Source organism: Pteronotus mesoamericanus, unplaced genomic scaffold (assembly GCF_021234165.1).
Source record: "Pteronotus mesoamericanus isolate MK-2021 breed Mesoamerican mustached bat unplaced genomic scaffold, CSHL_Meso_final contig_116, whole genome shotgun sequence".
Classification (NCBI taxonomy): Eukaryota; Metazoa; Chordata; class Mammalia; order Chiroptera; family Mormoopidae; genus Pteronotus; species Pteronotus mesoamericanus.
In genome coordinates, this window is record NW_026555027.1 from 35147562 (window position 1) to 35165812 (window position 18251).

The 18251-nt window shown below is 37.6% G+C and overlaps 1 pseudogene; it reads right to left on the reverse strand.

Annotated features, from left to right (window-relative positions):
- Positions 1-1462: 1462 nt before the first annotated feature.
- Positions 1463-18251, reverse strand: part of LOC129072277 (probable dimethyladenosine transferase) — a 111230-nt pseudogene continuing 94441 nt past the window's right edge.

Sequence of the window (18251 nt, forward strand, 5' to 3'; positions counted from 1 at the left end):
AGTCATTCTTGCCCTGACTGGGGATGGCAGCTGAGAGAATGTAAACTATACAGAAAACGGTCAAACGTAGCACATTGCGGGAGGACTCAGAGATGAGGTCACACAGGAGGCTCTGGGGCAGGATTTAAACCTAGAGCGGGCAGCCATTCAAGGAAGGGTGAGGAGGGAAAGCCATGTTGCCAGTAGAGAAGAAAGAGAGCCATGCTGTGGGTAGTGAGATAGGAGCCCTGTGAGGAAGAGTGAAGAGAAAGGGCCACGATGCAGCTGGTAGTGAAGGTAGATCCCAGCATGCTGGTAGTGAGATAGAAGCCATACGGGCTGTAGGATCTGGTCCGCCAGGGGTTAGTAAGAAAGCAGGCATACTGCTTTGATTGTGCCTACTCTAGCCAACTCCAAAGCCACCAGGGACTGCCTTGCAAGATGCTGACCTGCTGCTGTGCAAACCTGGACTCTATCTGGGAGCTTAGGGCTAGTGCCTTTCCTGGACTTCACTGTGACCCAGTGTAACATGGCACATGCTTTTCTGGACTATAACACAGAGGTTGATGACGATGTACCTCAGATCGTGAAGGAGAGAGCTGCTGCATGAGGATGGAGACTTTGGTAGCTTCCGGAGAGACTGGAGAACTGTTTGTGCAGCTGGCTTAAATTAAGATAAGGAAATGGGGAACTCTTGGGCTTGGTTTTGGCTTATAGCCTTTTGGGGAACAAGGGAAGTGCTGGGTCTTGTGGAAAAGGAGGGCACCAAGCATAAGTGCTCTGAGCTGCACACTCGCCCCCCCGCCAAGGTTGGACTATTGTAAATAAAGTCCTGTTTTTTCAAATACTGATTGTTGGGTCACGCCAAGGTGCCACATGAATGGGCCCCTGTCTGCTTAGTTACAATGCTACATGCTAGCTAAAGGGGTAGACAACTGATAGATGTTGTACAGGATGAACAGAGAAATAGAAAACAAAATTAAAACATTTTAAGAAAATTGGTTTGCTGCACACATGAATAGCAAGAAGAAATGGTATTGGGAATATGTGATTCTGTTAAGCATATTTTAACTTAGTACCTGAAGGACAAAAGCCTAAAGGGATGAAGACCTAAAGAGGTCCTCACAGTGATGTATAACATAGAAAATAGAACAGTAACATCTCCGTACAATAACTTGTTAGAAATGGTAAGTTTAAAGGTATAGTTAGTTGTGCATGTCTGTGGCTCTTGAACTTGAAGATTATCATGTATAGATTGCTCCTTGCCCTATGTTAGATATTAAAACAAATCCAAACCAAAAAAAAACTTGGGTACTTAAATTGACTTAATTACCTTAGAAATGTATAATAACTGGTAACAACAGTATTATTAAATCAAAAATAGTCCCAGTGTCCCAATGGAGGAAAAGTATACATCTTTTCAAATTATTAAAAATATATAATTCCAATTACTTTTGAGTTTGAAAAATTCTGTTTTCCAGACCTAAGAAAAATGGATACCATCTGCACTGAATCCATGTAACAATCTGATGAAGTCATCTGTGTCCGTGGAAAGGGCTCGCTTGTCACTAAAACCTTATTGGTAAGGATTTGCTGTATTTTATCTGCTATGCTGAAATCTGCTGGTATTAGAGTATTATGGACTGAACAGTGAATTCTGGTTTTTTTCCCAATGCTGCTGTACTACACTTGGCTTAAATGCAGCAGACCGTGTCTTGTTTTTCCTAACAAAGATGATTCTTACTAAGCCGTCCCATTCCTGAAAATTGATAGATGGTGGCAGATTCTTGGGTTCTACTCTTACACCACTGGATTCCACCTTTGGTGGTGGTCTGAAGTTATTCTTCCCAGCTTTCATTGGACAGTACGCACATGCTAACAGCTGTGTATTAATTGAGAGTCTGTAGTATAACTTATCTCCAGGTTTTGCAAATAGGCGGAGAGCAAATTCTCTTGGAAGCATACTGTATTTTGCTATGTATAATGCACTACCATGTATAATGCACACCCATGTTTTGGGCCCAAACTTTCAGGAAAAATATCTTTCATTTTACTTTTTAAATTCAATTTAAATTCATGCAAAATTCAATTTAAAAAGTTCAACAAAACCAATTTTCATATTCCAGGGTATTATTTTGCATACAGGTACCATTGTTGCTTTTTGGAGTTACACTTTTAATGCATAAGTATAAATAAAAGAATTAAAAACATTTAGATAGGTACAGAATTAGTACTACCTATATGTAATGTGCATCTTTATTTTTCCCTCAGAAATTTGGGCAAAGAAATGCAAATTACACATGGCAAAATACACTAAGTATAGCCCATCTAAAAAAAAGATTGGTGCAGCAACAGCTTGAAGACAAAAGGAGAAGAGACCTGTTAAGGCAAATATGCCACACCAACATCAAAGAATGGGAAACCTGATTTCAACATATCATCCATTACTTGAAGTTTGCCAGAGATGTGCCCTGAACTTGTCAAGTTCAGCTACTAGCCTTGGGTCAAGTTCACAGGCAATTACCTTTTTTGCCTTCTTTAGCAACTTTACAGTCGTATTACCAGTTCCAGGTCCAACTTCCAGTCCCACGTCAGTTGGTCTTCAGGCAGCCTTACTGATGATGTTAATGATAAGAGCATTTTTCAAAATGTGCTGCCCAATGCCCGTGCTAAACAAGAGTCCTCCTGCGTTCTTCAGCTCACCGCGCTGCTGCTGCCTATCGTGGCGGCTGCCACTCCCCTGACTTGATTTTCAGCATCTCTGCAGGCAGCCAGCCCACAGGCTTGGAAAGTCCAAAATTATATTTGAAAGGGGGAAGTGTCAAACTCATTCCTTTGCTCTGCTGATGGCTTTTACAAGAGTGAATCACAATGATAGGAAGATTGGCTCATTCTTCCAATCTAGCACCAGATGGGTAGCTTTCTTCCTCCTCCCCAAGAAACTGTGCTTCAGAGAGAATAAGAAGGAAAGAGCTTTTTGTAAGTGCTAAACAACCAAATTCAACGGAGTGAATTTGAAGATCCAATTGGCTTTAGTAAGCAATTCAAGAATGGAGCAGCGTCCCACCTAGCAACTAGAAGGGCGCTCCCAGGGGTTGCACAAAATGGAAGGTTTTTATAGGAAGACGTGTGGGGCAAGGGAGCTACTAACAAAAGAAAAAAAGATTATTTTTAGACAGACATCTTCCTTTGGGGGAAAAGAAACTGCAAGGGTTTTTTTATCATAAGAGTGCCTCTTGTTTGTAGGGGATGGAGGATGGGGAGGGCCCACATGAGAGATTACCTCATTGGTACTGACCAGAAAATTCTAGATTTGTGGATTAAGTTTATGTTTCTGGGAGAGGCTGAAAAAGAAATTAGGTCTGGTATTAAATCTGAATTTAACGTCCTGGGCTTTAGCACCAGTAATGTCATTCTGGGCCTGTGGTTTGCTCTTTAACAGTAAAGACATGGACAATTCTGATACTCTAATCTCAATCTTTAAATGAGAAGAAGGGGGAAAAGTAGAACAAGTTTAAATTCAAAGCCAAAAGGGACTCCTTATTTTCTGGAGTCTCCATAGGCCATTCTACAGAGAAAGCTGTGCACTCTATGGAGGGGTTTCTTGCTTAAATAATTGAGTCCCTGCTCTCCTGGCAGGGTTATGTTGGCAAGAATCACTGTAGACTGCATTTGCATCCCTCCAGGCTCAGCACCCACCCTCGAGACAGCTTTGAGTTCACCCACACTTTATAATAAATAGAACATTTGCACACAGATTTCACTTTGCTCTAGTGTCTTAATGATCTTCCCCCCATGCATCTGATAGACTTAAACATAATAGAAACCAATTTTGACTTCAATTCAATGTTCTCTGTAGGAGAGGATGACTGAAGTTTAATTACAATTCTTTTATACCAAATGTGTGTGCATTCTCCAGCATTTGACGTGATTCTTCCAAAACTTTCATCTCAAAATAAACCTATCAGTAGCATAGTCACATGCGGCCCAATTAATTATAATGGAATATGATGGTTTAGGGCTGTATTCCAAACAGAACACCATGGTATCTAAAAACAAGGTTCTAAAAAAACTAATAAGCCAAGTGCCTTTGTGATGTGTCCACTATTGTTGCTTTATTTTGTTTTCCCTCCTTATGTAAATATATTGAAGAGGGACTAATGAAAATGTTGATTATATAGTGTTTTTTCCACTATGCAGAGCATCTCATTGCCCCTAATCTCTTTTCTTTCCTATGTACATCTATGGATAAAGCTCATCATTTTTCTGAGACCCACAAGTTCAAAATAATATATTCCAAAACATATGGATTTAAAGCATGCCCCCATCTCTTTAAAATAATAAATATCTATGATATAGTTTATTTTTGGAAGAGTACATATTGATAAACTACATATTGAAGACAATTCCCAGGTTTTACTTTTCATGTATGTCTCCTAAACCACAGACCTGAATGAGAGATGCTAAATTATATTTCATAGGTTAAGTTGATATTTTGTAAAATGTTAAAAAAACATTTAAATAAGTAAGTTTACACATCTAATTGGCTTTATTAAGCCATTTATGAATGGCTTAATAACTGAAGGGCACTCCAGAGACTGTACAAAATGAAAGGTTTTTATAGGAAGAAATGTGGGGCAAAGGAGCTACTGACAAAAGTAAAAAAAAAAAAAATATATATATATATATTTTTTTAGACCAGAATATCTTTTTTGGAGGGTGGGGAGGGGGGCAGATGAAACTGCAAGGGTTCTTATCATGCAAATTGCCTCTTGTTTTTATGGAGGCCCAAGATTACTTCATTGGTGTTGACAAGAAAATTCCAAACTGGTTGATTAAGATTGTTTCTGGAAGAGGCTGAAACAGCAATTAGGCCAGGCATTATCTTGGTTTGATTTCCTGGACTTTAGCACAAGTGATGACACTTTGGGCCTGTGGATTTCTTTTTAACACTATTTATGCTTCATATGGAGCATGTGGAATATTTTGGAGTTGTATTCCCCCAAGCTACACAACACAGAGAAGTTAACAGGGAAGGCAGAGGAGGTAATGCTAGGAGTGGACATTGTCAAAAATGTTCCTGGGCAACATCCATAGATGTTACAAGTATGGAAACCTCTCTGATGGAAGTCTTCTGTAGTTGACAAAATTCTGTTTACTGGAACTGGTCTAGTACAGTAGGAATTCAAAAAATATTTTGATTATCCACTTGCAGCTAAAGCTGAGATCCAAAGTAATGTGCTTGAGTGACAATAGATAATCAACAAACTGCCTGAGGAAGATAGGTGTGGTTAACCAAAAAGCTTTTATTTTGCTGAATGAAGGTATGAGAATTTTTCACCAAAGCTGAATTTTTCAGGAAGCTTGAGGAGAGGTGAAACACTAAGAAAGCACTTTTTTTTCCTCCATCCTTTTCTGTCATTGTGCTGTCTTATTTCTAAATAATTGTTGAATGAATATTTGAAGAATCCCAGTCTGATGGGGTACCATAGCATGCCCTTGCCTGCAGGCTCGCATGAGTCAGTGTGCCCAGCCCAGTGTGTAAAATAGTTTAGCCTGATAAAGGACTTTGGTTCTCATTGCAGAGGTGGACACAGAAGTAAATTCTTTTTCCTTTGATTGAGTGTGCTCATAAAAAGCAATTCAGAATCAGAAGTGCAATTAAATCTCCATCAAGTATTTAATGCCCTCTTCTTTCCAAGATATGATCAAAAGAAAGGGCAAAGTCCCTAGGTCGATGGTTGTGGCTAAAGACATCATTCCAAATACAACTCAGTGAAAGAAGTCCTGTGGGTGGGGGGGGGTAGGACATGGAAATGGAATGAAGTCTAATTACACAGGTGTTAGGATTATTTATATAAATGACTAAATGTTGGAGAGGTTGGTTCATGTCCTTGTAGGTAAGTAGGTTAAATTATATTTTGTAAATGGGCTCATGCCCTTGTTTTGATAGAGTAAAACCTAAAATTTGCACTGACTGAATTTTTCCCAAGGTAAATTTGTATGTTTTTATGAGCTTCATAAACTAAAATTATGATAAAAATCTTAATTTCAATAATAATTTTTATAGAAGATATATAAAGGATATATATTTATATATGAATATATATACACTCATTTATTACACAGCTGAAAGTGGTGTAAACATGTGTCTTTTAAAAATGTAATACATCCTAGCATGTGTATATTTCTAATTTTAGTCCAAGCTTTACAAAGTACTGTAATTTATTCAATAAAAGGGCCTTAATTAAATTTAATCTTCCAATCATTATATAGGAAAATTATATAATATATTCACATTAAACATTATTAGTTGATTATATTAATGTTATTATGATAAATTTAGATAGAAATATGTAGATGCATTCTTTTATAATTTACTTTCAGAAACGTTTGCACTTAGTTTACAATTCGAACTGTTTAGTGGTAGTTAACGAAGTAATAAAAATGATACGCAAATTTGTTTCACCCTTTACTTAAAGGAATGTTGCTTGAGTAACAATTTTTAGTAAAGATATCAAAAGCACCTTATGTGCTTAGCATGTACTTTGCATTTTGCCGCATTTGTCTCCTTTACCTCATCCCCCTGTGAGATGAACGAAACGATGTGCAGGGAGGGCTTACAGGCTAAACTAAGTCCCCAAATGCTTCAGCCCTTGACCTGTCATTTTCATCTTTAGAGGTTTATTCCTTTGGACCTTGAAGATTTAACCTACAGAAGAAACTTATCAAAATGCAAATATTCTTAGCAGAAATAACATCTTAAAATGTAGTATGATGATTGAAAAGATAAAGTCAGCCGCATTTGTTATTGTGGCGCCCTTTGCTGAGCATGCATGAGACCTTGTTAAACATGACTGTCATTTTACTCTTCTGAGCTTGTCCCCAGGACTGGAAATTACTGGAAAGCAGGAACAGAACCACTCCCTACAGCCAGAGGTGGAAGATAACAGTGGGACAAACTGCAGCCTTCGTTTACAATGCCCCAAGAGCCCCCAACAACCCAGGGCCACACAACAGCAACCCCCCACCCTTTTTAATCCAATTGTAATCCAATAAAAAGCTCAAAGCCCCCACCCCTCAATGCTGGTATATCTCTCCATACCATGCCCTTCTCCTTTCTTGGAGAGTGAATGAAAACTTTATTCTCTAGACTTTCTTCGCCTTGTGAATTCTTTCACAGCCTGCGTCACCGACCACGCTGACATTGATGTTTCCTTAGCAGTTAGTTTCTTCTAAGGTGAGAGAAGAAACGAGACACAGGATAGACTTTAGGTGATGAAGGGGGGAACAATATTGGGGGAAAAGGAGGTTGGGGAAGCAAGAAGAACAAATTTTATTTAAGGCCAACCATTTTTTTAAATAGTTTTAAGTTTTTTTCTAATATATGAAAACAGCAAACTATAAAGGTTAATACATAACTGTGTATATGTCCAAAACTTGATATTCTAAATATGAACCATTTGCTATTCAAGTAGTTAAAAGTCAGTTCTAGTATCTACAAAGAAAAATTGATTTTCTAATTATGAAAATTTTTGTATTCTAAAAAACATGTTAATTTCTTGGGAACGTATTTATGTTTTTGGAAGCCACAGTTCTTCCTAGCTCTGTATTTTGGCTCACGATTTCTCCAGTCTGAAATGCCCTTTCCCATAGCCCAAGCTCACCCTTCACTGCAAAACCTTTCTACATCTTTACAATTCCAATAAATTGTTCCATTCTCTTACTCTCTCACACACTGCCTCTCTGTTTAAAGTTGTACTTTTGAAAGTTAGACTTCCATTGTATTTAACTTGTTTTTCTAATTTGATTGTGGGAAGCATTATCTTCTTCGTAGTAATTCCTTTGTTTCTATATCATTGTTAAAATGCTGTATGTTTGCTATAGGAAACAAAGTTAGATGAAAAGAAAAAAATAAATTTAACTTATTTTGTGAGAATGGAGACTAGGGAAATCAAAACTCTGAAAAGGGGGAATTTTCTCTTCTATGGCTCTGACAGTAGGGTGAAACTTTGTTCCTTTTCTTCTTTCTCTGTGTTCTCTTGCTGCCAGGCCCCAGAGGTGGGCGCAGGGACCAAGGGAGCTGTAAACCAGGATAACTGAACACCCAGCTTTCAGGACAGAGCAGCAGAGAAAAGAGGAGCTTCTGGAAAGTACAGCAGAGATCATGGAGTGGGAGATGCTTGAGAAAGTAAATCCATATACTTGTTTATGATCTCCTGGGCTCACTTCTGGAGTCTACATGGGTTAATCTGATCCTAATAAGCATGCTGTTACTGAATGTGGACATGCTGGGGGAGGAGGGGGGGCAGATGCTATTACCAGAACAATGCCCCCCCTCCCTGGGGTCCCTCTGTTCTAGGTTCTTTGCCTGCCACCCTTAAAAATTATGGCTCTCAATGGCAGAGTTCGGTGAAAAAGAAAGGAACTACTTATTCAAAAGTTATACAGATTTTGAATAATGGCTAAATGTCACCTTTAAATCTCAAAATCCCTTTAAAACACCCACCAACACACACACAGTCTTTCCTACCTTCCCCCCTTTGCCCAGCCAAGCCAGTCAGGCCTATCAGAGGTACCATCCTTAAGAAGAAAAAGGAAAGAAGCCCAGAGCTCAGCTAGGCAGGCCTCTTGCTGTTCCTAGCCCCATCCGCTGTGTTGCTGTGATCTCCAGTTACCAATTCAGAACTGTGTGACACCTTCTCATGGCCCACTAGCAAGACCCCTTTCTCTCCTTTCCTTCCCGCATGGTCTTCGCATTGTTCCCTTGCGTCATGGAACAAACCATCTCTGAGCTCTCATGCACACATGCCGTAACCCGGGGAGCTGCTCTGCATGGCTGCTCCATCTTACTTTCCTGCTTCCTAAGCCGCGTGATCAAGGGAGCCCCCATTCCACTCCCAAAACCGCGTGGTCAAGAGCCTCTAGTTTGGTTGCCTTGCCTGGGTTTAAACCTGGCTTGAATCTTCCCCAGCAACCCCATTTCCAACTCCCTGGGCAGGCGCTGTAACCCAGGGAGCTGGGGCTCAGTTGTATCATGGGTTTAAGTTATACAAACCTTTCTGGTTAGCCTTGTTGATATGCAAAATAACCATTTTTCCCTATGAGGTTTGAAACTTTCCTGCTGTCATTGACATGCAAAATGACTCTCACTGACCCTGCTCCATATCTCCCATCTCCCATGGTGACCCGCCTTTGGAGAGGGGAGAATATCCTATATTTTTCTTGGACACCCCAAATTTTGGACCCCACTACAAATCCCATTTTTGGTGGGGGGAGGGTGGCAGGGGCTAGCTGCAGTGTTACAATTCTAGAAACTTTAAGAAATGATCTGTTGGATAGAATATTGCCCAGGCACCAGACTGGCCACCTGGTGGTATGCCTGTGGGATAAGTCTAATTAGCACTAAAATGGCTTTAAAACTAAACTGATATTAAAGATGAAGCCCACAGAAGGGCCTGGACATAATTTGTTGATTGTTTACCAAAACAAAAATATAAACATTGCCTATTTTAACAAGATTTAAACTAGACACAGAGTTAAACTAAATATTCAAAATGTTCAGGAAAGAATAAAAAATTTTCAGACTTTTAAAGAATCAGGAATATTGAGATTCACATTGTAAAAGAAAAAATTCTGTTAGGATTGTCTAGAGCATTCTCCCATGTCAATTAAATATTCCAAGTTACAAGCTATAGTGTGGCATTTGTTAAATAATTAGTCTCACCATAGATCATTAAATGTATGTATTTGTATCGCGGGACATTTGAGTAATTCACCTCTGTAGGGAATCTTTAATCCTTTTGGAAAATCCTTTGTTAAGATGTCTCTACTTAGTGATTGATTTTGTAATTTGCATAACACAGATTTGCAAAACAAATTGGTTTCATTTTCAGGTGTGAAAACTCTCTGGGAATTGGTAGATTTCCCTTGATGTAGAAAATATCTTGATCACAGAGACTAACATTTCAAATAACATCTCTGCTTTCACAATTAAGGGGCTTTATTTTATAAATCCAATAAAATGTAATTACATCAGAGGTGTTATTGAAAAAAATTAATTTATGTTGCACAAGGCTATGGAGAATTTCATACTGGTGTATCAATATATGGGACTTTAAACAGAGATATGAAACAATTCTAAAAGTTGGATACCATGAAGACCTTACAGCATGATGATGAGCAATAGTTTCATTATATATTTTAAGAAAGCAACAAAAAAATCATTCCACCTTTGACTTTGTCATACAGGCTTTGTGTTTCTTTTCTAGATACTGCATTACAAAATGCCCTTACAAAATGCATTAAAAATTCCTACACTGGTTTTCTATTGATGCTTTAATAAATTACCACAAACTTAGTGGCAACGACTCAGATTTATTATCTTACAGCTCTGGAAGTTGAAGTCCAAAATTCATCTCACTAGGCTAAAACTAAGTTGTCAGCAGAGCTGGTTCTTACTAGAGATCCTAGGGGGAAATACATTATTTGTTCCTCCAGCATCTAGAAGCTGCTGACATTCTTCGACTCATGACTGCATTATTTCGCCCTCTGATTAGATCACATTGCCTTCTTTCCCTTTGAGCCTCTTGCCTTCCTCTAAAAGAGCCCCGTGACCTTTTATGACAGCATGGATGGAACAGGAGATGATTATGCAAGTGAAATAAGCCAGGCAATGAAAGACAAAACCATACGATCTCACTTATAACTGCAATCTAAGGAACAGAATAAACTAACGAGCAAAATAGAATCAGAGGCACAGAAACAAGAACAGACTGATAGCTGTAAGTGCCAGGAGGGAGGTTGGGACTGGTTGAAAAAAGGTGAAGAGATTAAATAAAGAACATTTATGCATCACCCATGGGCATGAACAATGCTGTAGGGATTAATTGTGGGATGGCATGGGCTTGGAGGAGGGAGGCAAAAGAGGAAAAAATGGGACAACTGTAAAAGCATGAAAAATTTAAAAAAAGAAAAAATATATAAAAAATTAAAAATAAAAGAATAAAATAACCTTGTGATTATATTGGGCACACAAGAATAATCCAGAATAAATTCTTCAACTCAGTCTTTAGTTTAATCAGCAAAATCTGTCCTGCCATATAAGGTAACATATTCACATATTTGGGGATTAGACTGTTGACATTTTTGCCAGGCCATTATTTAGCCTACCTTAAATCCTAAGCTATTATTTGGATTTTATTTTACACCATCCTATTTTTAAATATATTTTATTGATTATGCTATTACAGTTGTCCCAGTTTTTCCCCTTTTACTCCCCTCCTTCTGGTACTCCATTCCCTCCAAGAATCTACCCCTTAGTTCATGTCCCTGGGTCATGCATGTAAGTTTTTTGGCTACTCCATTTCCTATATTGTTTTTAACACATCCCTGTCTATTTTGTACCTACCAACTTGTATTTCTTAATCCCTGCATCTTTCCCTCCACTCTCTCCCTTCTCCCTCCCAAATGATAAGCCTCCAAATGATCTTCATGTCTGTAATTCTGTTTCTGTTCTGCTTGTTTGCTTAGTTTGGATTTTAGATTCAGTTGTTGATAGTTGTGAATTTATTGACATTTTAATGTTCATAGTTCTGATCTTCTTCTTACATAATTCCCTTTGACATTTCATATATTAATGGCTTGGTGATGATGAACTCCTTTAGTTTTATCTTGTCTGGGAAGCACTTTATCTTCCTTTCAATTCTAAATGATAGCTTTGCTGGATAGAGTAATCTGGGTTGTAGGTTCTTGCTTTTCATCATTTTGAATACTTCTTGCCAGTTTCTTCTAGTCTGCAAAGTTTCTGTTGAGAAACCACCTGACAGTCTTATGGGACTGCAGTCTTTTGTAGGTAACTACCTGTTTTTCTCTCGTTGCTTTTAAGATTCTTTCTTTATCTTTAACCTTTGGCATTTTCATTATATGTCTTGGTGTGGTCCTCTTTGGGTCTATCTTGTTTGGTACTTTCTGTGCTTCCTGGACTTGTGTGTCTATTTCCTTTACCAAATTAAGGAAGTTTTCTTTTATTAATTTTTCAAATAAGTTTTCAATTTCTTGCTATTCCTCTTCTTTTTCTGGCACCCCAATGATTCACATGTTGGTAAGTTTGAAGATGTTTCAGAGGCTCCTTAGCCTATCCTCATTTTTTTTTTATTCTTTTTTTTTTTTTTTTTTGCTCTTCTGATTTAGATGTTCTTTTCTTCCTTATATTCCAAATCATTGATTTGATTCTTGACTTTATCCCCTCTACTGTTGGTTACTGTAGATTTTTCTTTATTTCACTTAATGTAACCTTCAGCCTGGATCTTTTTTATACTTTTGAAGTACCCAATGAGTTCCTTAAGCATCCTGATAACGAGTGTTTTGAACTTTGCATCTAATAGGTTGCTTATCTCCATTTTGCTTAGTTCTTTTTTGGAGTCTTGCTCTTTTCTTTCATTTGGGCCATATTTCTTTGTCTCTTCATTTTGGCAGCTCCTTATGCTTGTTTCTATGTATTAAGTAGAGCTGCTTTGACACTCTGTCTTAGTGGCATGGCTTATTGTAGAAAAGTGCACCAGTATGTTGTATGGGGCCAAGTCTTAGTTAATCACCAGAGGTGGGCAACCTGTGTCACTGCTCTGTGGCTCTGTGTGGAGGAGGACTTGGCGAGGGGACTGTACCTCTGCCAGGCCTCTGGAGTCTTGCGCAGGAGGAAGCTGTCTCCTGGCAGTTGCCCTTGATGTCAGTCACTTCAATTTCTCCCTGTATTTCCTGGTGCCTCTCTGGCTGTTGCCCTGGTGCTGAATCCCAGAAAGAGTAAGTCTGCATAAGTCCTAAGTTCATTGTGGGCTCTTTAAGAGGAGTCTCCTGAGAATCCCACAGTTTCTTCTACCACCCCAACCCCCACTGTTTTTTACAGCCAGAACTTATGGGGACTTATCTTTCTGGTACTGGAACCCTGGGGTGGTCTGGTCTGGGGCTGGGATCTCTCACTCCCAATGTATCCTTTCTAATTTTTATTTACCACACATGAATGTGAGACCACACATCTAGCATCTCCACACCTCTCCACCCCTCTCCAAGTATCTCTTTATCTCTTCCCCTCCTACTCAGCTAGATGAATGTGGCTTCTTTAAATTCTTGATTGTTGGACTTTCATATAGTTTGAATTTCTGATAATTCCGGATGACATTTGTTTTTTAGTCTAGTTGTAATTTTTTTTTTTGTAGTTGTGCAAGGAAGCAAGGCATGTTTACCTACACCTCCATCTTGACTGGAAGTCAAATGTAGGAAAAATTCCATCTTATTTTTTTCAAACCTTCATTTTCATGTATTGAATAGTTTTATTGTAAACAATATAAAAATTTTTCTAATTGTAAATTAATCAGTTAAATCAGTTCATCCATTTGTACATAATTGTTATAGCCCAAGAAGCTTAATAGGCTTCCTCTACTTCATTGCATTGTCCTCTTGTAACTACTTTCTACAGAATTGAATGAATAGACCTCTTTTGAAGTGCAAAAATAGTACAAAATACTTATCTTTAATTGTTGGTATCTATCTCTCCTTTTCTAGAGACTGCATGTTTATATACATTTATTTAATTTTAACAAGACTCTCTGGTTAAAAGATTTTGAATGCATATAAGAAAGTAATAACTTCAAAAGCTGCCAGAGAGAAAGTATAACAGAGTTTCAGTGCTAAATAAAAACTAAATAAGAAGAAAAACAATTCAACTAATCTATTGCCCAAAGGACAGAATGGTGGGAGGCTATAGAATAATTACCAGCCTGGTGAGATAGTCAAGGAAGAACAAATGGCAGAGGCATTATGAGCCACTGTGTCAGGGATGAGTGAAACTCTAGGCTCAAGCCATCTCCATGCCCATTAATAAAACCTTTTAACTAACTTTTTTTTTCCTCGCAAAACTAAAGAGTAAAAGATTAGTAGTTTTGTTTTTTACAGTGGAACATCCTATGACAATGAGTAATGCTTTACAAAGGGAATATTCTGGTACAGAGGGAGAAAAAGATCTATTTTTTTTTGTCAGAAAAAAATTTACAAAAAATAAATGGGTTGGCTCTTTTTATATGATCTTCAGGTGCTGAAGGTGTTTTGATTTGTTTTCAGAATTGGTGATTGTGTTGTGAATTCTAAGGATCTTTCTGGGAAGTAAAAAAGCGATGTGTCTATAATCACCAACAAAGTAGGAGAAAGAGGACGCTTGGTGAATTAGTGATTCTTAGTGAGTTCTACTTTCCATCCATTGACCTGAAAAATAAGCAGCTGGGATAGAGTTGGGAAAGAGCAACATTTTACCAATAATCAGCAAATCTTGAGATGAGGACAGAAATAATTGGATTAATGCATACAATTATGTATTGTGCACTTGATGTTCAAACACATAATAATTGACGTGTTTAGTAAAGACTTAAGGTTTTTGTTAAATGACTAACATTTTGGTGCTCTCCCATATCTTTCTCATCAAATATATATAATTACATATACATATTATATTTTTCTCATTATATATAATTATACATATTATATATATATTTTCAATTCACTCAAAAACATTTATTGAATAGTTATGTGTCAGGCACCCTGCCAGAACCCAAATCAGCTAAATCAAAGACCTTCTTTTCTGGGGCTTATAGTCCATTATAAAAAGAAACACACATAAATAAGTAAGTCCTGTTCGGTGTTAAGAGGATGGGTTGAAATTGCATCATAGATTTCTCCCATTCTTCAACACCTCACAATATAAGGAAACATACAGTGCAACTTCAAGAAAACAATCAACAACCAACGAAGGAAATGATCATAAACTAAAACAATAACTAAAAATCGAAACTCATGGAAAGAAATAAGATTCTGGGTTGAAGTGTGAAGATTTACTAAGGCCCTTAAAATATAGGTAGAGCAGCCCAGAACTGAATTATGTATTTTTACCAGTACCCTCAAAGTTGGGGAGAAGCAAATAAGTGACTGCTTATTTTATTTTATTTCATTATTTTATTTTTATTTTATTTTTTATTATTTCATTTCATTTTCCTGAAGGATAATAAAACCAGCCTTTGTGGAGAAACAAGTAGAAATGAGAAACTTGGTTGATTTGGATATTCCCTAAGAAAATAAAAGCTCTACAACTACACACTCAGTTGGAAAAATACATAAAAAAATGGGGTGTTCCCTGATGCAATTTGGTGGAGTAAGCTGTAATATATATGTAACAAACACTTAAATCTTCTTAAAGAAGATCTATTCCAATGGAGTACATATCTATCCCAGCTGAGCTTTATTCTCCCCTCCTGTGAGGCCACAAAATTGTTGATGATACAAGAACTCTACAACCCTGAAAGCTCTCTAGTTGTTAGCAATGTGCAGCTGGTATTGAGAACCATTGGTCCAAGGGAAAGAAAATATAACCCCAGAAAACCAAACACAGCTAAGGTATTATTTCAACAGATGAGAGAACTCAGGGAAATTTAGTCACCGCTGAGTCAAAAGAGCCAAAAGCTGAAGCTGTGGAAAATCTTGCATGTACTCATTAACATACGTTAACTACTGTGGCACAGGTTGCAAAATAAATGACCTGTGAGCTACAAAATGTTATGATCACAAAAGACAAAGACTGAGGATCTGTTAAAGATTAAAGGAGAGTGAAATAGCCTAAGAACTAAATGGAATTAATGTTCTTGGATTGATCCTGAGTCAGAAAAAGACTAGTGGGACAGTTGGTGACATTTGAATGAAGTCTGCAGATTAGATAATACTATTGCATCCATGTTAATTTCCTGTTTTCGATAATTGCAATGTGTTTATATAAAAGAATATCCTTGGTTTTAGGAAATGTACACTGAAGAATTTAGAGGTCAAGCAGGATTATGCCTGCAATTTTCCTTGAAGCATTTTAGAAAAACAATAGGTAAAATGATAAAGGATGTGCGATAAAAAGTCATATTTGAGGAGTCTAGGTATAAAGTAAATGGGAATTCCTTGTACTGCTTTTGCTATTTTTCTGTAGGTTAGAAATTATATCAAAATAAATTTCTTTGAAAAAACAAAGTAAATATTAAACCCATAACAATATAAAATTAATAATATAATTTAAAAAAGAAAGATAGAAGGAAAATATAGAAGTATAAAGATGTTGATGTCTTTCTGTTCCTTAGCGGGAAGTTAATTAATAGTGTCTGCAACTTAATGTATTTTGGTAAAGCAAATCAGTCTGAGTCCAATATCTTCATATTTTTTTGTAAGCTTATTTACCATAAGCAGAATACATTTTTAAACAAAAGTGACTTTTTTAAAAAAGACAAAAACAAAAAGATTAATGCAAAAAAAAATTTTGAAGTGACAGATTGTAGATGATGGGAATATAGATTCTTGTTACTCTCTTCTTTATACTTCTCTGTATTTTTAAAAAATTTACCATATTTAAAAGAAACTCATTAATAACAAATATACAGATACTGTCTTAGAAGTCTATATGGTATACAGTGGGAAAAGGTACTCGAAAGTGGTCAGTTCTGAGAGTCCAGGAAATGTTTCCAAAGGATGGGGTTCCATTGGCTGAGCTCTGGAAGATGAGATGTGATGGGTGGATAGAGACAGGGAAGGAGCAAAGGGGTGGAGGATGCAGAAGGAGCTATGCGAGCAATGCCAGACCTTTCTCTTGAAGTAACCTGGTACTTAACCAAAGGGCGAGTGGGTGTTTGGGGGAGGGAGTGGAGGCAGGGGTTAACTGGTATCTGATAGGTTAGTGCAAAGTAGGAGGTCAAAGTAAGAAATCAGGAACAGCACTCTTAAAGGCTTAGTATGCTACATTTAAGGGTACAGAATTTATCTCATAGGCTACTGCATTTAAGATCAGGCTCTCCAAGATGAAACCAATAGCTGGGGGGCTTGCTAGAGGTGGAGGGCAAAAGGTAGGGGTTTGTGTGGGTGGAGGAGTAGGCAGGAGTAAGCAGGGTTCCAGTGTTTCATCCAGCTTCAACAGGAGCATCTCCAGTTAATCTGCTTGGCATATAGAGCTTTTATTTTGAGAAAGATTTTATGCCAATGTACACCAGAATCAATATGTCCATGGCCTCCAAACTCTTGGGGCAATTAAGACAGACAGCTCTTAGCTTGAAGTCTCTTTGAATATATTCTGGAATAGACTACATTCTTTGTGCCATGTTGTCACAGGACTAAATCTGACAGAGAGAAGCTTTCACTCACAGGCTATAACTGTACCACTGCCATATGATCCTATGGCAAATACATTTTCCTCTTACCACATCATTTCAACCAATCCCATCAACGGGAAGGGGAGGAAGCCGGTTGGGAGATGGAGAGAATCTCAAAGGGCAGGGTGGTGAAGGTATTCTGCTGATTGAGCTATCTGTTTTTTGTCCTAAGAGTTTAGATATTTCACATATTCTATCAACAGATTCCTCACTGCCCTTTGGTAAAAAATAAAATGAAAAACTTCAATATTTATACCAGATATAGGAGAACATGTCCTTCATTTTTCCTCAATTAGCTGTGAAGAAAAAGGAAAACTATTGTGATATGGGGCTCTAGTAGAGTGTGGAGGAAGGAGAGCAGATTTGACATTTTCTGCTTTATATCAATTCTACTTTAAGATTAGGTGCTGAAATGATTATGAATATTTCAACAATTTCCTGAAACCTCTTTCCCCCAAACCCAATATGTGAAAACCATGGCTTAGGACCCTGAAAAGCCAAGGGGGATATTTCAGTAGAAAAATAACAGGGCCAGATTTGCAGTTTAGAATAATTACTCTGGCAGAAATGAGAGTGTTTCTATGTTTTACAGATATAATATTAGGGATACAAAACAAGAGATATTGCAGCAAGAAAATGAGTGAATGAAATAAGAAACCTACTCCAGAAATATTTGCAAAATGAATGAATGAGAGTTTGGACTGAGGCAATGGAATGAGTATATTTAGGTGCAAGGCTCTCATGGAAGTCTACGAGGCAGGAAACAGGGGTACACAGACTGGGTGGTGACAGAAAAACAAAGGAAAGAATTTGGGTAATGCCTAGGTCTCTGGCCAGGGACATGGAGCACCATAATGATTCTTTTCTTCCTCCTTCCCTCCCTCCCTCCCTGCCTCCTTCCCTTCCTTCCCTCTCTCTTCTTCTCTTTCTTTATTCTTTCTCTCTCTTTTTTTCATTTTTTCTTTTCTTTTTATTGATAGGTAAACAGAGAAGGAAAGTGATTCATTTTGTTCTGGATAAATTGTTTTTGAGATTTGCATGGGATATCTGGGT